This window comes from Oncorhynchus tshawytscha, linkage group LG09 (assembly GCF_018296145.1).
Source record: "Oncorhynchus tshawytscha isolate Ot180627B linkage group LG09, Otsh_v2.0, whole genome shotgun sequence".
In the NCBI taxonomy this organism is placed as follows: domain Eukaryota; kingdom Metazoa; phylum Chordata; class Actinopteri; order Salmoniformes; family Salmonidae; genus Oncorhynchus; species Oncorhynchus tshawytscha.
Genome location: NC_056437.1, coordinates 7,308,211 through 7,329,594, shown reverse-complemented (window position 1 = coordinate 7,329,594; position 21,384 = coordinate 7,308,211).

Below are 21,384 nucleotides of genomic sequence, written 5' to 3'. Positions count from 1 at the left end.
ATACTAATACTAATACTGGTGGTCATCTCTACTGTAATACTAATACTAATACTGGTGGTCATCTCTACTGTAATACTAATACTAATACTGGTGGTCATCTCTACTGTAATACTAATACTGGTGGTCATCTCTACTGTAATACTAATACTGGTGGTCATCTCTACTGTAATACTAATACTAATACTGGTGGTCATCTCTACTGTAATACTAATACTGGTGGTCATCTCTACTGTAATACTAATACTGGTGGTCATCTCTACTGTAATACTAATACTAATACTGGTGGTCATCTCTACTGTAATACTAATACTGGTGGTCATCTCTACTGTAATACTAATACTAATACTGGTGGTCATCTCTACTGTAATACTAATACTAATACTGGTGGTCATCTCTACTGTAATACTAATACTAATACTGGTGGTCATCTCTACTGTAATACTAATACTGGTGGTCATCTCTACTGTAATACTAATACTAATACTGGTGGTCATCTCTACTGTAATACTAATACTAATACTGGTGGTCATCTCTACTGTAATACTAATACTAATACTGGGGGTCATCTCTACTGTAATACTAATACTAATACTGGTGGTCATCTCTACTGTAATACTAATACTGGTGGTCATCTCTACTGTAATACTAATACTAATACTGGTGGTCATCTCTACTACTAATACTAATACTAATACTGGTGGTCATCTCTACTGTAATATACTAATACTGGTGGTCATCTCTACTGTAATACTAATACTAATACTGGTGGTCATACTAATACTAATACTGGTGGTCATCTCTACTGTAATACTAATACTAATACTGGTGGTCATCTCTACTGTAATACTAATACTAATACTGGTGGTCATCTCTACTGTAATACTAATACTGGTGGTCATCTCTACTGTAATACTAATACTGGTGGTCATCTCTACTGTAATACTAATACTAATACTGGTGGTCATCTCTACTGTAATACTAATACTAATACTGGTGGTCATCTCTACTGTAATACTAATACTAATACTGGTGGTCATCTCTACTGTAATACTAATACTGGTGGTCATCTCTACTGTAATACTAATACTAATACTGGTGGTCATCTCTACTGTAATACTAATACTGGTGGTCATCTCTACTGTAATACTAATACTGGTGGTCATCTCTACTGTAATACTAATACTAATACTGGTGGTCATCTCTACTGTAATACTAATACTGGTGGTCATCTCTACTGTAATACTAATACTAATACTGGTGGTCATCTCTACTGTAATACTAATACTAATACTGGTGGTCATCTCTACTGTAATACTAATACTGGTGGTCATCTCTACTGTAATACTAATACTAATACTGGTGGTCATCTCTACTGTAATACTAATACTAATACTGGGGGTCATCTCTACTGTAATACTAATACTGGTGGTCATCTCTACTGTAATACTAATACTGGTGGTCATCTCTACTGTAATACTAATACTAATACTGGTGGTCATCTCTACTGTAATACTAATACTGGTGGTCATCTCTACTGTAATACTAATACTAATACTGGTGGTCATCTCTACTGTAATACTAATACTAATACTGGTGGTCATCTCTACTGTAATACTAATACTAATACTGGTGGTCATCTCTACTGTAATACTAATACTAATACTGGTGGTCATCTCTACTGTAATACTAATACTAATACTGGTGGTCATCTCTACTACTAATACTAATACTAATACTAATACTACTGGTGGTCATCTCTACTGTAATACTAATACTGGTGGTCATCTCTACTGTAATACTAATACTAATACTGGTGGTCATCTCTACTGTAATACTAATACTGGTGGTCATCTCTACTGTAATACTAATACTGGTGGTCATCTCTACTGTAATACTAATACTAATACTGGTGGTCATCTCTACTGTAATACTAATACTGGTGGTCATCTCTACTGTAATACTAATACTAATCACTGGTGGTCATCTCTACTGTAATACTAATACTAATACTGGTGGTCATCTCTACTGTAATACTAATACTAATACTGGTGGTCATCTCTACTGTAATACTAATACTAATACTGGTGGTCATCTCTACTACTAATACTAATACTGGTGGTCATCTCTACTGTAATACTAATAATACTGGTGGTCATCTCTACTGTAATACTAATACTAATACTGGTGGTCATCTCTACTGTAATACTAATACTGGTGGTCATCTCTACTGTAATACTAATACAGGTGGTCATCTCTACTGTAATACTAATACTAATACTGGTGGTCATCTCTACTGTAATATTAATACTGGTGGTCATCTCTACTGTAATACTAATACTAATACTGGTGGTCATCTCTACTGTAATACTAATACTAATACTGGTGGTCATCTCTACTGTAATACTAATACTACTACTGGAGGTCATCTCTACTGTAATACTAATACTAACACTGGTGGTCATCTCTACTGTAATACTAATACTAATACTGGTGGTCATCTCTACTGTAATACTAATACTAATACTGGTGGTCATCTCTACTGTAATACTAATACTAATACTGGTGGTCATCTCTACTGTAATACTAATACTAATACTGGTGGTCATCTCTACTGTAATACTAATACTGGTGGTCATCTCTACTCTAATACTAATACTAACACTGGTGGTCATCTCTACTGTAATACTAATACTAACACTGGTGGTCATCTCTACTGTAATACTAATACAGGTGGTCATCTCTACTGTAATACTAATACTAATACTGGTGGTCATCTCTACTGTAATACTAATACTAATACTGGTGGTCATCTCTACTGTAATACTAATACTAATACTGGTGGTCATCTCTACTGTAATACTAATACTAATACTGGTGGTCATCTCTACTGTAATACTAATACTAATACTGGTGGTCATCTCTACTGTAATACTAATACTGGTGGTCATCTCTACTGTAATACTAATACTAATACTGGTGGTCATCTCTACTGTAATACTAATACTAATACTGGTGGTCATCTCTACTGTAATACTAATACTAATACTGGTGGTCATCTCTACTGTAATACTAATACTAATACTGGTGGTCATCTCTACTGTAATACTAATACTGGTGGTCATCTCTACTGTAATACTAATACTGGTGGTCATCTCTACTGTAATAATACTAATACTAATACTGGTGGTCATCTCTACTGTAATACTAATACTGGTGGTCATCTCTACTGTAATACTAATACTAATACTGGTGGTCATCTCTACTGTAATACTAATACTAATACTGGTGGTCATCTCTACTGTAATACTAATACTGGTGGTCATCTCTACTGTAATACTAATACTAATACTGGTGGTCATCTCTACTGTAATACTAATACTAATACTGGTGGTCATCTCTACTAATACTGGTGGTCATCTCTACTGTAATACTAATACTAATACTGGTGGTCATCTCTACTGTAATACTAATACTGGTGGTCATCTCTACTGTAATACTAATACTAATACTGGTGGTCATCTCTACTGTAATACTAATACTAATACTGGTGGTCATCTCTACTGTAATACTAATACTGGTGGTCATCTCTACTGTAATACTAATACTAATACTGGTGGTCATCTCTACTGTAATACTAATACTAATACTGGTGGTCATCTCTACTGTAATACTAATACTAATACTGGGGGTCATCTCTACTGTAATACTAATACTGGTGGTCATCTCTACTGTAATACTAATACTGGTGGTCATCTCTACTGTAATACTAATACTAATACTGGTGGTCATCTCTACTGTAATACTAATACTGGTGGTCATCTCTACTGTAATACTAATACTGGTGGTCATCTCTACTGTAATACTAATACTGGTGGTCATCTCTACTGTAATACTAATACTAATACTGGTGGTCATCTCTACTGTAATACCAATACTAATACTGGTGGTCATCTCTACTGTAATACTAATACTGGTGGTCATCTCTACTGTAATACTAATACTAATACTGGTGGTCATCTCTACTGTAATACTAATACTAATACTGGTGGTCATCTCTACTGTAATACTAATACTAATACTACTGGTGGTCATCTCTACTGTAATACTAATACTAATACTGGTGGTCATCTCTACTGTAATACTAATACTAATACTGGTGGTCATCTCTACTGTAATACTAATACTGGTGGTCATCTCTACTGTAATACTAATACTGGTGGTCATCTCTACTGTAATACTAATACTAATACTGGTGGTCATCTCTACTGTAATACTAACACTGGTGGTCATCTCTACTGTAATACTAATACTAATACTAATACTGGTGGTCATCTCTACTGTAATACTAATACTAATACTGGTGGTCATCTCTACTGTAATACTAATACTAATACTGGTGGTCATCTCTACTGTAATACTAATACTAATACTGGGGGTCATCTCTACTGTAATACTAATACTGGTGGTCATCTCTACTGTAATACTAATGCTGGTGGTCATCTCTACTGTAATACTAATACTAATACTGGTGGTCATCTCTACTGTAATACTAACACTGGTGGTCATCTCTACTGTAATACTAATACTAATACTGGTGGTCATCTCTACTGTAAAACTAATACTAATACTGGTGGTCATCTCTACTGTAATACTAATACTGGTGGTCATCTCTACTGTAATACTAATACTAATACTGGTGGTCATCTCTACTGTAATACTAATACTAATACTGGTGGTCATCTCTACTGTAATACTAATACTAATACTGGTGGTCATCTCTACTGTAATACTAATACTGGTGGTCATCTCTACTGTAATACTAATACTGGTGGTCATCTCTACTGTAATACTAATACTAATACTGGTGGTCATCTCTACTGTAATACCAATACTAATACTGGTGGTCATCTCTACTGTAATACTAATACTGGTGGTCATCTCTACTGTAATACTAATACTAATACTGGTGGTCATCTCTACTGTAATACTAATACTAATACTGGTGGTCATCTCTCTACTGTAATACTAATACTGGTGGTCATCTCTACTGTAATACTAATACTAATACTGGTGGTCATCTCTACTGTAATACTAATACTAATACTGGTGGTCATCTCTACTGTAATACTAATACTAATACTGGTGGTCATCTCTACTGTAATACTAAATACTAATACTGGTGGTCATCTCTACTGTAATACTAATACTAATACTGGTGGTCATCTCTACTGTAATACTAATACTGGTGGTCATCTCTACTGTAATACTAATACTGGTGGTCATCTCTACTGTAATACTAATACTAATACTGGTGGTCATCTCTACTGTAATACTAACACTGGTGGTCATCTCTACTGTAATACTAATACTAATACTGGTGGTCATCTCTACTGTAATACTAATACTAATACTGGTGGTCATCTCTACTGTAATACTAATACTAATACTGGTGGTCATCTCTACTGTAATACTAATACTAATACTGGGGGTCATCTCTACTGTAATACTAATACTGGTGGTCATCTCTACTGTAATACTAATACTGGTGGTCATCTCTACTGTAATACTAATACTAATACTGGTGGTCATCTCTACTGTAATACTAATACTGGTGGTCATCTCTACTGTAATACTAATACTAATACTGGGGGTCATCTCTACTGTAATACTAATACTGGTGGTCATCTCTACTGTAATACTAATGCTGGTGGTCATCTCTACTGTAATACTAATACTAATACTGGTGGTCATCTCTACTGTAATACTAATACTAATACTGGTGGTCATCTCTACTGTAATACTAATACTAATACTGGTGGTCATCTCTACTGTAATACTAATACTGGTGGTCATCTCTACTGTAATACTAATACTGGTGGTCATCTCTACTGTAATACTAATACTAATACTGGTGGTCATCTCTACTGTAATACTAATACTGGTGGTCATCTCTACTGTAATACTAATACTGGTGGTCATCTCTACTGTAATACTAATACTAATACTGGTGGTCATCTCTACTGTAATACTAATACTAATACTGGTGGTCATCTCTACTGTAATACTAATACTAATACTGGTGGTCATCTCTACTGTAATACTAATACTAATACTGGTGGTCATCTCTACTACTAATACTAATACTGGTGGTAATACTAATACTAATACTGGTGGTCATCTCTACTGTAATACTAATACTAATACTGGTGGTCATCTCTACTGTAATACTAATACTAATACTGGTGGTCATCTCTACTGTAATACTAATACTAATACTGGTGGTCATCTCTACTGTAATACTAATACTGGTGGTCATCTCTACTGTAATACTAATACTGGTGGTCATCTCTACTGTAATACTAATACTAATACTGGTGGTCATCTCTACTGTAATACTAATACTGGTGGTCATCTCTACTGTAATACTAATACTAATACTGGTGGTCATCTCTACTGTAATACTAATACTAATACTGGTGGTCATCTCTACTGTCATCTCTACTGTAATACTAATACTGGTGGTCATCTCTACTGTAATACTAATACTAATACTGGTGGTCATCTCTACTGTAATACTAATACTGGTGGTCATCTCTACTGTAATACTAATACTGGTGGTCATCTCTACTGTAATACTAATACTAATACTGGTGGTCATCTCTACTGTAATACTAATACTAATACTGGTGGTCATCTCTACTGTAATACTAATACTGGTGGTCATCTCTACTGTAATACTAATACTAATACTGGTGGTCATCTCTACTGTAATACTAATACTAATACTGGTGGTCATCTCTACTGTAATACTAATACTAATACTGGTGGTCATCTCTACTGTAATACTAATACTAATACTGGTAATACTAATACTAATACTGGTGGTCATCTCTACTGTAATACTAATACTGGTGGTCATCTCTACTGTAATACTAATACTGGTGGTCATCTCTACTGTAATACTAATACTAATACTGGTGGTCATCTCTACTGTAATACTAATACTGGTGGTCATCTCTACTGTAATACTAATACTAATACTGGTGGTCATCTCTACTAATAATACTAATACTGGTCATACTGGTGGTCTAATACTGGTGGTCATCTCTACTGTAATACTAATACTGGTGGTCATCTCTACTGTAATACTAATACTAATACTGGTGGTCATCTCTACTGTAATACTAATACTAATACTGGTGGTCATCTCTACTGTAATAATACTAATACTGGTGGTCATCTCTACTGTAATACTAATACTAATACTGGTGGTCATCTCTACTGTAATACTAATACTAATACTGGTGGTCATCTCTACTGTAATACTAATACTAATACTGGTGGTCATCTCTACTGTAATACTAATACTGGTGGTCATCTCTACTGTAATACTAATACTAATACTGGTGGTCATCTCTACTGTAATACTAATACTAATACTGGTGGTCATCTCTACTGTAATACTAATACTGGTGGTCATCTCTACTGTAATACTAATACTAATACTGGTGGTCATCTCTACTGTAATACTAATACTAATACTGGTGGTCATCTCTACTGTAATACTAATACTGGTGGTCATCTCTACTGTAATACTAATACTAATACTGGTGGTCATCTCTACTGTAATACTAATACTAATACTGGTGGTCATCTCTACTGTAATACTAATACTGGTGGTCATCTCTACTGTAATACTAATACTGGTGGTCATCTCTACTGTAATACTAATACTGGTGGTCATCTCTACTGTAATACTAATACTAATACTGGTGGTCATCTCTACTGTAATACTAATACTGGTGGTCATCTCTACTGTAATACTAATACTGGTGGTCATCTCTACTGTAATACTAATACTGGTGGTCATCTCTACTGTAATACTAATACTAATACTGGTGGTCATCTCTACTGTAATACTAATACTAATACTGGTGGTCATCTCTACTGTAATACTAATACTGGTGGTCATCTCTACTGTAATACTAATACTAATACTGGTGGTCATCTCTACTGTCATAATACTAATACTAATACTGGTGGTCATCTCTACTGTAATACTAATACTAATACTGGTGGTCATCTCTACTGTAATACTAATACTAATACTGGTGGTCATCTCTACTGTAATACTGGTGGTCAATACTAATACTGGTGGTCATCTCTACTGTAATACTAATACTGGTGGTCATCTCTACTGTAATACTAATACTAATACTGGTGGTCATCTCTACTGTAATACTAATACTAATACTGGTGGTCATCTCTAACTGTAATACTAATACTGGTGGTCATCTCTACTGTAATACTAATACTAATACTGGTGGTCATCTCTACTGTAATACTAATACTAATACTGGTGGTCATCTCTACTGTAATACTAATACTAATACTGGTGGTCATCTCTACTGTAATACTAATACTAATACTGGTGGTCATCTCTACTGTAATACTAATACTGGTGGTCATCTCTACTGTAATACTAATACTGGTGGTCATCTCTACTGTAATACTAATACTAATACTGGTGGTCATCTCTACTGTAATACTAACACTGGTGGTCATCTCTACTGTAATACTAATACTAATACTGGTGGTCATCTCTACTACTGTAATACTAATACTAATACTAATACTGGTGGTCATCTCTACTGTAATACTAATACTAATACTGGTGGTCATCTCTACTGTAATACTAATACTAATACTGGTGGTCATCTCTACTGTAATACTAATACTAATACTGGTGGTCATCTCTACTGTAATACTAATACTAATACTGGTGGTCATCTCTAATACTAATACTAATACTGGTGGTCATCTCTACTGTAATACTAATACTGGTGGTCATCTCTACTGTAATACTAATACTAATACTGGTGGTCATCTCTACTGTAATACTAATACTAATACTGGTGGTCATCTCTACTGTAATACTAATACTGGTGGTCATCTCTACTGTAATACTAATACTAATACTGGTGGTCATCTCTACTGTAATACTAATACTAATACTGGTGGTCATCTCTACTGTAATACTAATACTAATACTGGTGGTCATCTCTACTGTAATACTAATACTAATACTGGTGGTAATACTAATACTAATACTGGTGGTCATCTCTACTGTAATACTAATACTAATACTGGTGGTCATCTCTACTGTAATACTAATACTAATACTGGTGGTCATCTCTACTGTAATACTAATACTAATACTGGTGGTCATCTCTACTGTAAAACTAATACTAATACTGGTGGTCATCTCTACTGTAATACTAATACTGGTGGTCATCTCTACTGTAATACTAATACTAATACTGGTGGTCATCTCTACTGTAATACTAATACTAATACTGGTGGTCATCTCTACTGTAATACTAACACTGGTGGTCATCTCTACTGTAATACTAATACTAATACTGGTGGTCATCTCTACTGTAATACTAATACTAATACTGGTGGTCATCTCTACTGTAATACTAATACTAACACTGGTGGTCATCTCTACTGTAATACTAATACTAATACTGGTGGTCATCTCTACTGTAATACTAATACTGGTGGTCATCTCTACTCTAATACTAATACTGGTGGTCATCTCTACTGTAATACTAATACTAACACTGGTGGTCATCTCTACTGTAATACTAATACTGGTGGTCATCTCTACTGTAATACTAATACTAATACTGGTGGTCATCTCTACTGTAATACTAATACTAATACTGGTGGTCATCTCTACTGTAATACTAATACTGGTGGTCATCTCTACTGTAATACTAATACTAATACTGGTGGTCATCTCTACTGTAATACTAATACTAATACTGGTGGTCATCTCTACTGTAATACTAATACTAATACTGGTGGTCATCTCTACTGTAATACTAATACTGGTGGTCATCTCTACTGTAATACTAATACTAATACTGGTGGTCATCTCTACTGTAATACTAATACTAATACTGGTGGTCATCTCTACTGTAATACCAATACTAATACTGGTGGTCATCTCTACTGTAATACTAATACTGGTGGTCATCTCTACTGTAATACTAATACTAATACTGGTGGTCATCTCTACTGTAATACTAATACTAATACTGGTGGTCATCTCTACTGTAATACTAACACTGGTGGTCATCTCTACTGTAATACTAATACTAATACTAATACTGGTGGTCATCTCTACTGTAATACTAATACTAATACTGGTGGTCATCTCTACTGTAATACTAATACTAAAACTGGTGGTCATCTCTACTGTAATACTAATACTAATACTGGGGGTCATCTCTACTGTAATACTAATACTGGTGGTCATCTCTACTGTAATACTAATGCTGGTGGTCATCTCTACTGTAAAACTAATACTAATACTGGTGGTCATCTCTACTGTAATACTAACACTGGTGGTCATCTCTACTGTAATACTAATACTAATACTGGTGGTCATCTCTACTGTAAAACTAATACTAATACTGGTGGTCATCTCTACTGTAATACTAATACTGGTGGTCATCTCTACTGTAATACTAATACTAATACTGGTGGTCATCTCTACTGTAATACTAATACTGGTGGTCATCTCTACTGTAATACTAATACTGGTGGTCATCTCTACTGTAATACTAATACTAATACTGGTGGTCATCTCTACTGTAATACCAATACTAATACTGGTGGTCATCTCTACTGTAATACTAATACTGGTGGTCATCTCTACTGTAATACTAATACTAATACTGGTGGTCATCTCTACTGTAATACTAATACTAATACTGGTGGTCATCTCTACTGTAATACTAATACTAATACTGGGGGTCATCTCTACTGTAATACTAATACTAATACTGGGGGTCATCTCTACTGTAATACTAATACTGGTGGTCATCTCTACTGTAATACTAATACTGGTGGTCATCTCTACTGTAATACTAATACTAATACTGGTGGTCATCTCTACTGTAATACTAATACTGGTGGTCATCTCTACTGTAATACTAATACTGGTGGTCATCTCTACTGTAATACTAATACTAATACTGGTGGTCATCTCTACTGTAATACTAATACTGGTGGTCATCTCTACTGTAATACTAATACTAATACTGGTGGTCATCTCTACTGTAATACCAATACTAATACTGGTGGTCATCTCTACTGTAATACTAAAACTGGTGGTCATCTCTACTGTAATACTAATACTAATACTGGTGGTCATCTCTACTGTAATACTAATACTAATACTGGTGGTCATCTCTACTGTAATACTAATACTAATACTGGGGTCATCTCTACTGTAATACTAATACTGGTGGTCATCTCTACTGTAATACTAATGCTGGTGGTCATCTCTACTGTAATAATACTAATACTGGTGGTCATCTCTACTGTAATACTAACACTGGTGGTCATCTCTACTGTAATACTAATACTAATACTGGTGGTCATCTCTACTGTAATACTAATACTAATACTGGTGGTCATCTCTACTGTAATACTAATACTGGTGGTCATCTCTACTGTAATACTAATACTAATACTGGTGGTCATCTCTACTGTAATACTAATACTAATACTGGTGGTCATCTCTACTGTAATACTAATACTAATACTGGGGTCATCTCTACTGTAATACTAATACTGGTGGTCATCTCTACTGTAATACTAATACTGGTGGTCATCTCTACTGTAATACTAATACTAATACTGGTGGTCATCTCTACTGTAATACTAATACTGGTGGTCATCTCTACTGTAATACTAATACTGGTGGTCATCTCTACTGTAATACTAATGCTGGTGGTCATCTCTACTGTAATACTAACACTGGTGGTCATCTCTACTGTAAAACTAATACTAATACTGGTGGTCATCTCTACTGTAATACTAATACTGGTGGTCATCTCTACTGTAATACTAATACTAATACTGGTGGTCATCTCTACTGTAATACTAATACTAATACTGGTGGTCATCTCTACTGTAATACTAATACTAATACTGGTGGTCATCTCTACTGTAATACTAATACTAATACTGGTGGTCATCTCTACTGTAATACTAATACTGGTGGTCATCTCTACTGTAATACTAATACTGGTGGTCATCTCTACTGTAATACTAATACTAATACTGGTGGTCATCTCTACTGTAATACTAACACTGGTGGTCATCTCTACTGTAATACTAATACTAATACTGGTGGTCATCTCTACTGTAATACTAATACTAATACTGGTGGTCATCTCTACTGTAATACTAATACTAATACTGGTGGTCATCTCTACTGTAATACTAATACTAATACTGGGGGTCATCTCTACTGTAATACTAATACTGGTGGTCATCTCTACTGTAATACTAATGCTGGTGGTCATCTCTACTGTAATACTAATACTAATACTGGTGGTCATCTCTACTGTAATACTAACACTGGTGGTCATCTCTACTGTAATACTAATACTAATACTGGTGGTCATCTCTACTGTAAAACTAATACTAATACTGGTGGTCATCTCTACTGTAATACTAATACTGGTGGTCATCTCTACTGTAATACTAATACTAATACTGGTGGTCATCTCTACTGTAATACTAATACTAATACTGGTGGTCATCTCTACTGTAATACTAATACTAATACTGGGGGTCATCTCTACTGTAATACTAATACTGGTGGTCATCTCTACTGTAATACTAATACTAATACTGGTGGTCATCTCTACTGTAATACCAATACTAATACTGGTGGTCATCTCTACTGTAATACTAATACTGGTGGTCATCTCTACTGTAATACTAATACTAATACTGGTGGTCATCTCTACTGTAATACTAATACTAATACTGGTGGTCATCTCTACTGTAATACTAACACTGGTGGTCATCTCTACTGTAATACTAATACTAATACTGGTGGTCATCTCTACTGTAATACTAATACTAATACTGGTGGTCATCTCTACTGTAATACTAATACTAATACTGGTGGTCATCTCTACTGTAATACTAATACTAATACTGGGGGCCATCTCTACTGTAATACTAATACTGGTGGTCATCTCTACTGTAATACTAATGCTGGTGGTCATCTCTACTGTAATACTAATACTAATACTGGTGGTCATCTCTACTGTAATACTAACACTGGTGGTCATCTCTACTGTAATACTAATACTAATACTGGTGGTCATCTCTACTGTAAAACTAATACTAATACTGGTGGTCATCTCTACTGTAATACTAATACTGGTGGTCATCTCTACTGTAATACTAATACTAATACTGGTGGTCATCTCTACTGTAATACTAATACTAATACTGGTGGTCATCTCTACTGTAATACTAATACTAATACTGGGGGTCATCTCTACTGTAATACTAATACTGGTGGTCATCTCTACTGTAATACTAATACTGGTGGTCATCTCTACTGTAATACTAATACTAATACTGGTGGTCATCTCTACTGTAATACCAATACTAATACTGGTGGTCATCTCTACTGTAATACTAATACTGGTGGTCATCTCTACTGTAATACTAATACTAATACTGGTGGTCATCTCTACTGTAATACTAATACTAATACTGGTGGTCATCTCTACTGTAATACTAATACTAATACTGGGGTCATCTCTACTGTAATACTAATACTGGTGGTCATCTCTACTGTAATACTAATGCTGGTGGTCATCTCTACTGTAATACTAATACTAATACTGGTGGTCATCTCTACTGTATTACTAACACTGGTGGTCATCTCTACTGTAATACTAATACTAATACTGGTGGTCATCTCTACTGTAATACTAATACTAATACTGGTGGTCATCTCTACTGTAATACTAATACTGGTGGTCATCTCTACTGTAATACTAATACTAATACTGGTGGTCATCTCTACTGTAATACTAATACTAATACTGGTGGTCATCTCTACTGTAATACTAATACTAATACTGGGGTCATCTCTACTGTAATACTAATACTGGTGGTCATCTCTACTGTAATACTAATACTGGTGGTCATCTCTACTGTAATACTAATACTAATACTGGTGGTCATCTCTACTGTAATACTAATACTGGGGTCATCTCTACTGTAATACTAATACTGGTGGTCATCTCTACTGTAATACTAATACTGGTGGTCATCTCTACTGTAATACTAATACTAATACTGGTGGTCATCTCTACTGTAATACCAATACTAATACTGGTGGTCATCTCTACTGTAATACTAATACTGGTGGTCATCTCTACTGTAATACTAATACTAATACTGGTGGTCATCTCTACTGTAATACTAATACTAATACTGGTGGTCATCTCTACTGTAATACTAATACTAATACTGGGGGTCATCTCTACTGTAATACTAATACTGGTGGTCATCTCTACTGTAATACTAATGCTGGTGGTCATCTCTACTGTAATACTAATACTAATACTGGTGGTCATCTCTACTGTAATACTAACACTGGTGGTCATCTCTACTGTAATACTAATACTAATACTGGTGGTCATCTCTACTGTAATACTAATACTAATACTGGTGGTCATCTCTACTGTAATACTAATACTGGTGGTCATCTCTACTGTAATACTAATACTAATACTGGTGGTCATCTCTACTGTAATACTAATACTAATACTGGTGGTCATCTCTACTGTAATACTAATACTAATACTGGGGGTCATCTCTACTGTAATACTAATACTGGTGGTCATCTCTACTGTAATACTAATACTGGTGGTCATCTCTACTGTAATACTAATACTAATACTGGTGGTCATCTCTACTGTAATACTAATACTGGTGGTCATCTCTACTGTAATACTAATACTGGTGGTCATCTCTACTGTAATACTAATACTAATACTGGTGGTCATCTCTACTGTAATACTAATACTGGTGGTCATCTCTACTGTAATACTAATACTAATACTGGTGGTCATCTCTACTGTAATACTAATACTAATACTGGGGGTCATCTCTACTGTAATACTAATACTGGTGGTCATCTCTACTGTAATACTAATACTAATACTGGTGGTCATCTCTACTGTAATACTAATACTGGTGGTCATCTCTACTGTAATACTAATACTGGTGGTCATCTCTACTGTAATACTAATACTAATACTGGTGGTCATCTCTACTGTAATACTAATACTGGTGGTCATCTCTACTGTAATACTAATACTAATACTGGTGGTCATCTCTACTGTAATACTAATACTGGTGGTCATCTCTACTGTAATACCAATACTAATACTGGTGGTCATCTCTACTGTAATACTAATACTGGTGGTCATCTCTACTGTAATACTAATACTAATACTGGTGGTCATCTCTACTGTAATACTAATACTAATACTGGTGGTCATCTCTACTGTAATACTAATACTAATACTGGGGGTCATCTCTACTGTAATACTAATACTGGTGGTCATCTCTACTGTAATACTAATGCTGGTGGTCATCTCTACTGTAATACTAATACTAATACTGGTGGTCATCTCTACTGTAATACTAATACTAATACTGGTGGTCATCTCTACTGTAATACTAATACTAATACTGGTGGTCATCTCTACTGTAATACTAATACTAATACTGGTGGTCATCTCTACTGTAATACTAATACTAATACTGGTGGTCATCTCTACTGTAATACTAATACTAATACTGGTGGTCATCTCTACTGTAATACTAATACTAATACTGGTGGTCATCTCTACTGTAATACTAATACTAATACTGGTGGTCATCTCTACTGTAATACTAATACTAACACTGGGAGACTGATGAAAACCCGACGCGTCCCGGTGGTCATCTCTACTGTAATACTAATACTGGTGGTCATCTCTACTGTAATACTAATACTAATACTGGGAGACTGATACTAACATCTGTCAGTAATCTCCTCTCAACACATCTATTGTGAAACAGAGCTTTTTTATCTCTGTGGATCTTTTCACCTCTCTGTTTGGTTTTATAGCGTTTTTATCATTTAAAAAAAAAACTTCAGCCACCATGTGTTTCTATGGTCGTCTATTCCGTTCCCTGTAATCACACCCCTCGCTCCCACTTTCTTCCTCGTGTCCCTGTAATCACACTCAGGTCACATTGGACAGGAAGTAGAGGAAGAGGGGGATGATAAGAGGAGGGGCAGATGGAGTCAAACATGTGGATAATCCTGAGAGGGGAGGAGGGGAGTGGGGAGGGGGGCAGAGAGAGGAAAGGAGAGTGAGAGAGAAAGTGAAAGAGTGGTAGATAGAGGAGGGAAAGAAGAAGTGAGAGAGAGAGGGGCCAGTCGCTTAAAGAAAGAGGGAGTGAGAGAGAGAAGAGATGGACAGAGAGATAGAGAGGGCCAATCAGAGAGCTGTCTCTCAGTGCGAGGGGTCACGTGGAGGGTTCCTGGCCACACGCCCTCAGTCCTCCCTCAGTCCTCCCTCAATTCTCCCCTCAGTTCTCCCTCAGTCCTCCCTCAGTTCTCCCTCAGTCTGCAACACCTCACTGCTTCAGGCCCTTTCAGCAGAGTTGGGCATGCAGCCTCCCGCCCCCCTCCCACCATGGTGACATGTTAGCCCTGCTGGGATTACTCAGAGGAGGAGGGGAGGAGAAAAGAGAGGAGGGGAGAGATGAGAGGAGGACAAGAGAAGAGGAGATTAAACTTTTCCAATCCAGCCCAGCCTGGGTGGAAATCGTGGTGGTGTCTTCTGCGAAGAGGAGGGCATGTGGTGTAGTGTGTGTGTGTTTGTGTGTGTGTGTCCCTGTTTGTGTGTGTTGCTGTGTCCCTGTGTCCGAGCCCCAGCAGGGTTTATGGGTGTGCGTCACTAAGACAAAGCGTTGCCCTTGGGGGCCTGGGCTCGTCCCGTAAATCCCAGAGTGCCCCAATAAAAGACAGGAATAAAAGGGAAATAAACACACTTTCATCCATCCATCCCTCTCTCACTCTCCCCCTCTCTCTCTCTCTCTCTCTCTCTCTCTCTCTCTCTCTCTCTCTCTCTCTCTCTCTCTCTCTCTCTCTCTCCTCTCTCTCTCTCTCTCTCCCTCTCTCTCTCTCCCCGCTTTCTCTCTCTCCCTCTCTCGCTCCCTCTCTCTCTCTCTCCCTCTCTCCTCTCCCTCTCTCTCTCTCTCTCTCTCTCTCTCTCCCTCTCTCTCTCTCCCCGCTCTCTCTCTCTCTCCCTCTCTCCCTCTCTCACTCTCTCACTCTCTCCCTCTCTCCCTCTCTCTCTCTCCTCTCTCCCTCTCTCCCTCTCTCACTCTCTCCCTCCTTAAACACACTTTCATCCATCCATCCCTCTCTCCCTCTCCCCCTCTCTCCCTCTCTCACTCTCTCCCTCCTTAAACACACTTTCATCCATCCATCCCTCTCTCCCTCTCTCCCTCCTTAAACACACTTTCATCCATCCATCCCTCTCTCCCTCTCTCTCTCTCTCCCTCCACAAACACAATTTCATCCATCCATCCCTCTCTCCATCCATAAACATACTTTCATCCATCCATCCATCCATCCCTCTCTCCCTCATAACACACTTTCATCCATCCATCCCTCTCTGCCTCCATAACACACTTTCATCCATCCATCCCTCTCTCCCTCCATAACACACTTTCATCCATTCATCCCTCTCTCCCTCATAACACACTTTCATCCATCCATCCCTCTCTCCCTCATAAAACACTTTCATCCATCCATCCCTCTCTCCCGCTCTCCCTCCATAAACATACTTTCATCCATCCATCCATCCATCCCTCTCTCCCTCTCTCCCTCCATAACACACTTCCATCCCTCCCTCCCTCCATAAACACACTTTCATCCATCCATCCATCCCTCTCTCCCTCTCTCCCTCCTTAAACCCACTTTCATCCCTCCTCCCTCCCTCCCCCTCCCTCCCTCCCTCCCTCCCTCCCTCCCTCCCTCCCTCCCTCCCTCCCTCCCTCCCTCCCTCCCTCCCTCCCTCCATAAACACACTTTCATCCATCACTCCCACCCTCCATTTGCACCTTGACTGTCCTGCTCTGCTCTGAGGCCTTGTCACTCTGTGTTGACAAGTCCATTGCCAGACCAACTGCATCTGTTTGTGTGCATTTTCACCTCGCTGGAGGTGCTCAGAGTATTCTGTAGGAAATCTAATTAAAAAACACGTAGACAAAGTGATTGATTATGTTGTACAGTAACAGGTATGAACAGCGAGGATAGAGGGAGAGAGAGGGGGAGGAGGGAGAGAGGGGAGGAGAGAGAGGGAGAAAGGGAGAAGGGGGAGGAGAGAGAAGAGATATTATATGGTATATCTCTCCTCCCCCTCTCTCTCCTCCCCCTCTCCCTCTCTCTCCCTCCTCCCCCCCTCTCTCCTGCCCCTTCTCCCTCTCTCTCCCGCCACACATCCCCCATCTCTCCCTCTCTCCTCCCCCACCTCCCTCTCTCCTCCTCCCCCTCTCCCTCTCTCTCCTCCCCCTCTCACTCGCTCTCTCCTCCCCCTTCTCCCTCTCTCTCCCACCTCCCCTCCCCATCTCTCCCTCCTCCCCCTCTCCCTCTCTCTCCTCCCCCTCTCCCTCTCTCTCCTCCCCCACCTCCCTCTCTCTCCCCCATCTCCCTCTCTCTCCCTCCTTCCCCTTCCCAATCTCTCCCCTCCCTCTCTCTCTCACTCTCTCTCTCTCTCTCTCTTCCTCTCCCCCTCACCCTCCTTCTCTCTCTCTCTCCCCCCCCCTCTCTCTCTCTCTCTCCCCCTCCCCCTCTCTCTCTCTCTCTCTCTCTCTCTCTCTCCCCCTCTTTTCCTCTCCTCCTCTCTCCTCCCCTCCCTCCTCCCCCTTCTCCCTCTCTCTCCCCCATCTCCCTCTCTCCCCCTCCCCCATCTCCCTCTCTCCCCCCTCCCCCCTCTCCCTCTCCCCCTCCCCCTCTCTCTCTCTCCCTCTCCCCCTCTCTCTCTCTCTCTCTCCCCCTCCCTCTCTCTCTCTCTCCCTCTCCCCCTCTCCCTCTCTCTCCCTCTCCCCCCTCTCTCTCTCTCTCTCTGTCTCTCTCTGTCTCTCTCTCTCTTGCTCTCTCTCTCCCCCTCTCTCTCTCTCTCCCTCTCTCCCCCTCTCTCTCTCTCTCCCTCTCTCTCCCTCTCTCTCTCTCTCTAGCAGACATCTGTATTACTGCTGCTGTTGAGACTAGAGCAGAGCAGTCTGACTATCTAAATGTGGACTATTAAGATAGATTCCCTGGCTGATGCTGTGGGAGAAATGGTAATACATACCTGTATCTCTGTCTGGCTGCAGCCTGGACCAGCCAGACACTCTAAGGAGGGAAATTACAGAATTCCCTGTAATTTAGACAGATGATGTTGACTAGAGTGTGCTGATGGGACTGATGGGGCTGGGGACCCCCCCCACCTACATGCCTGCAATACCACCGTTAACCACAGGTGGCACTGTGGCAACAGCACTTCAGCTATGGGTCCTCCTATCTTATCTGTTTGTTTAGGGGGCAGGCAGGTGATGTGTTACTGCAGGTAAGCTCTCAAGCCTCTTGTATTCTATTCTCTGGATCTCTTTATGTTGAGATGGTGTCCATGTTGCAGGTAGGCCTACTGTAGATAATAATGATTGTTACAGAGAGTGAGCTGGTGAAGTGTAGTGTAGACATTGTAGTGGACCCTACTGGGTGAAGTGTAGTGTAGTCATTGTAGTGGATCCTACTGGGTGAAGTGTAGTCATTGTATTGGGCCCTACTGGGTGAAGTGTAGTGTAGACATTGTAGTGGACCCTACTGGGTGAAGTGTAGTGTAGTCATTGTAGTGGACCCCACTGGTTGATGTGTAGTCATTGTAGTGGACCCTCATGGGTGAAGTGTAGTCATTGTAGTGGACCCTACTGGGTGAAGTGTAGTGTAGACATTGTAGTGGACCCTACTGGGTGAAGTGTAGTCATTGTAGTGGACCATACTGGGTGAAGTGTAGTCATTGTAGTGGACCCTACTGGGTGAAGTGTAGTCATTGTAGTGGACCCTACTGGGTGAAGTGTAGTCATTGTAGTGGACCCTACTGGGTGAAGTGTAGTGTAGACATTGTAGTGGACCCTACTGGGTGAAGTGTAGTCATTGTAGTGGACCATACTGGGTGAAGTGTAGTGTAGTCATTGTAGTGGACCCCACTGGGTGAAGTGTAGTCATTGTAGTGGACACTACTGGGTGAAGTGTAGTGTAGACATTGTAGTGGACCCTACTGGGTGAAGTGTAGTCATTGTATTGGACCCCACTGGGTGAAGTGTAGTCATTGTAGTGGACCCTAGTGGGTGAAGTGTAGTCATTGTATTGGACCCCACTGGGTGAAGTGTAGTCATTGTAGTGGACCCTAGTGGGTGAAGTGTAGTCATTGTAGTGGACCCTACTGGGTGAAGTGTAGTCATTGTAGTGGACCCTACTGGGTGAAGTGAAGTGTAGTCCCTCACTCCCTCCATCTGTCCTCCTCCCTCCCTCCATCCTCCTCCCTCTATTCTCCTCCCTCTATTCTCCTCCCTCTATTCTCCTCCATCCTCCTCTTTCTGTCCTCCTTCCATCATCCTCCATCCTCCTCTCTCTATTCTCCTCCATCACCTCCTCCTCGGCATCCAGGTGACCCCAGCTTGAAGCCATGACTCTTTTGTGCTTCAACATGAAATCCTCTGATATCTCCCTCCCTCCCTCGTGCCAGTGTTTTGTGTTTCATCATTAATAAAGGGACCCGTCAAGGTATATCTTGTATTCAGTTTTACAGCGTAGAAGACTGTTGTTGATAGCTAGTTTCCTGAACATGCCAAATACACAGGAAGTGTTAAGCTTTGTCGTGGAAACCACAAGGAAATGAACTGCAATGCAGATTTGAAGTTCTCAAATGTAAAATTGTATTGATGATAAGTATATATATTTTGTCTCGTAAACCGTTTTCCATCCATGCCCAGTCTCTTGAATTCAAGTGAAGTCGGCACTTGATTAAAATGAAGGATATTGATTTAATATATTTGACCAGTAATTAAAAAATGTTCAGTCTTAGTACGATGGAAAATCAATGGTTGAGTCTGTCCTGCTGCGACCTGTGTTTATGTAACTAAACAGTTTCAGTTCTGTGTCCTCCGAGTACAAGTATTATTAGGGTCTCTGGCTAAACACATTTACACAATCACACACTTACAAATTCACACATTTACTAAATCACACATTTATAAATTCACACATTTACAAAATCACACACTTAAAAATCACACACTTACAAATACACATACAAAATCAGAGACACTTACAAAATCACACATTTACAAAATCACAAACACTTACAAAATCAAACACACATACATACAAAATCACATGCACAGGCTACGTTTACACAGGCAGCCCAATTCTAATATATT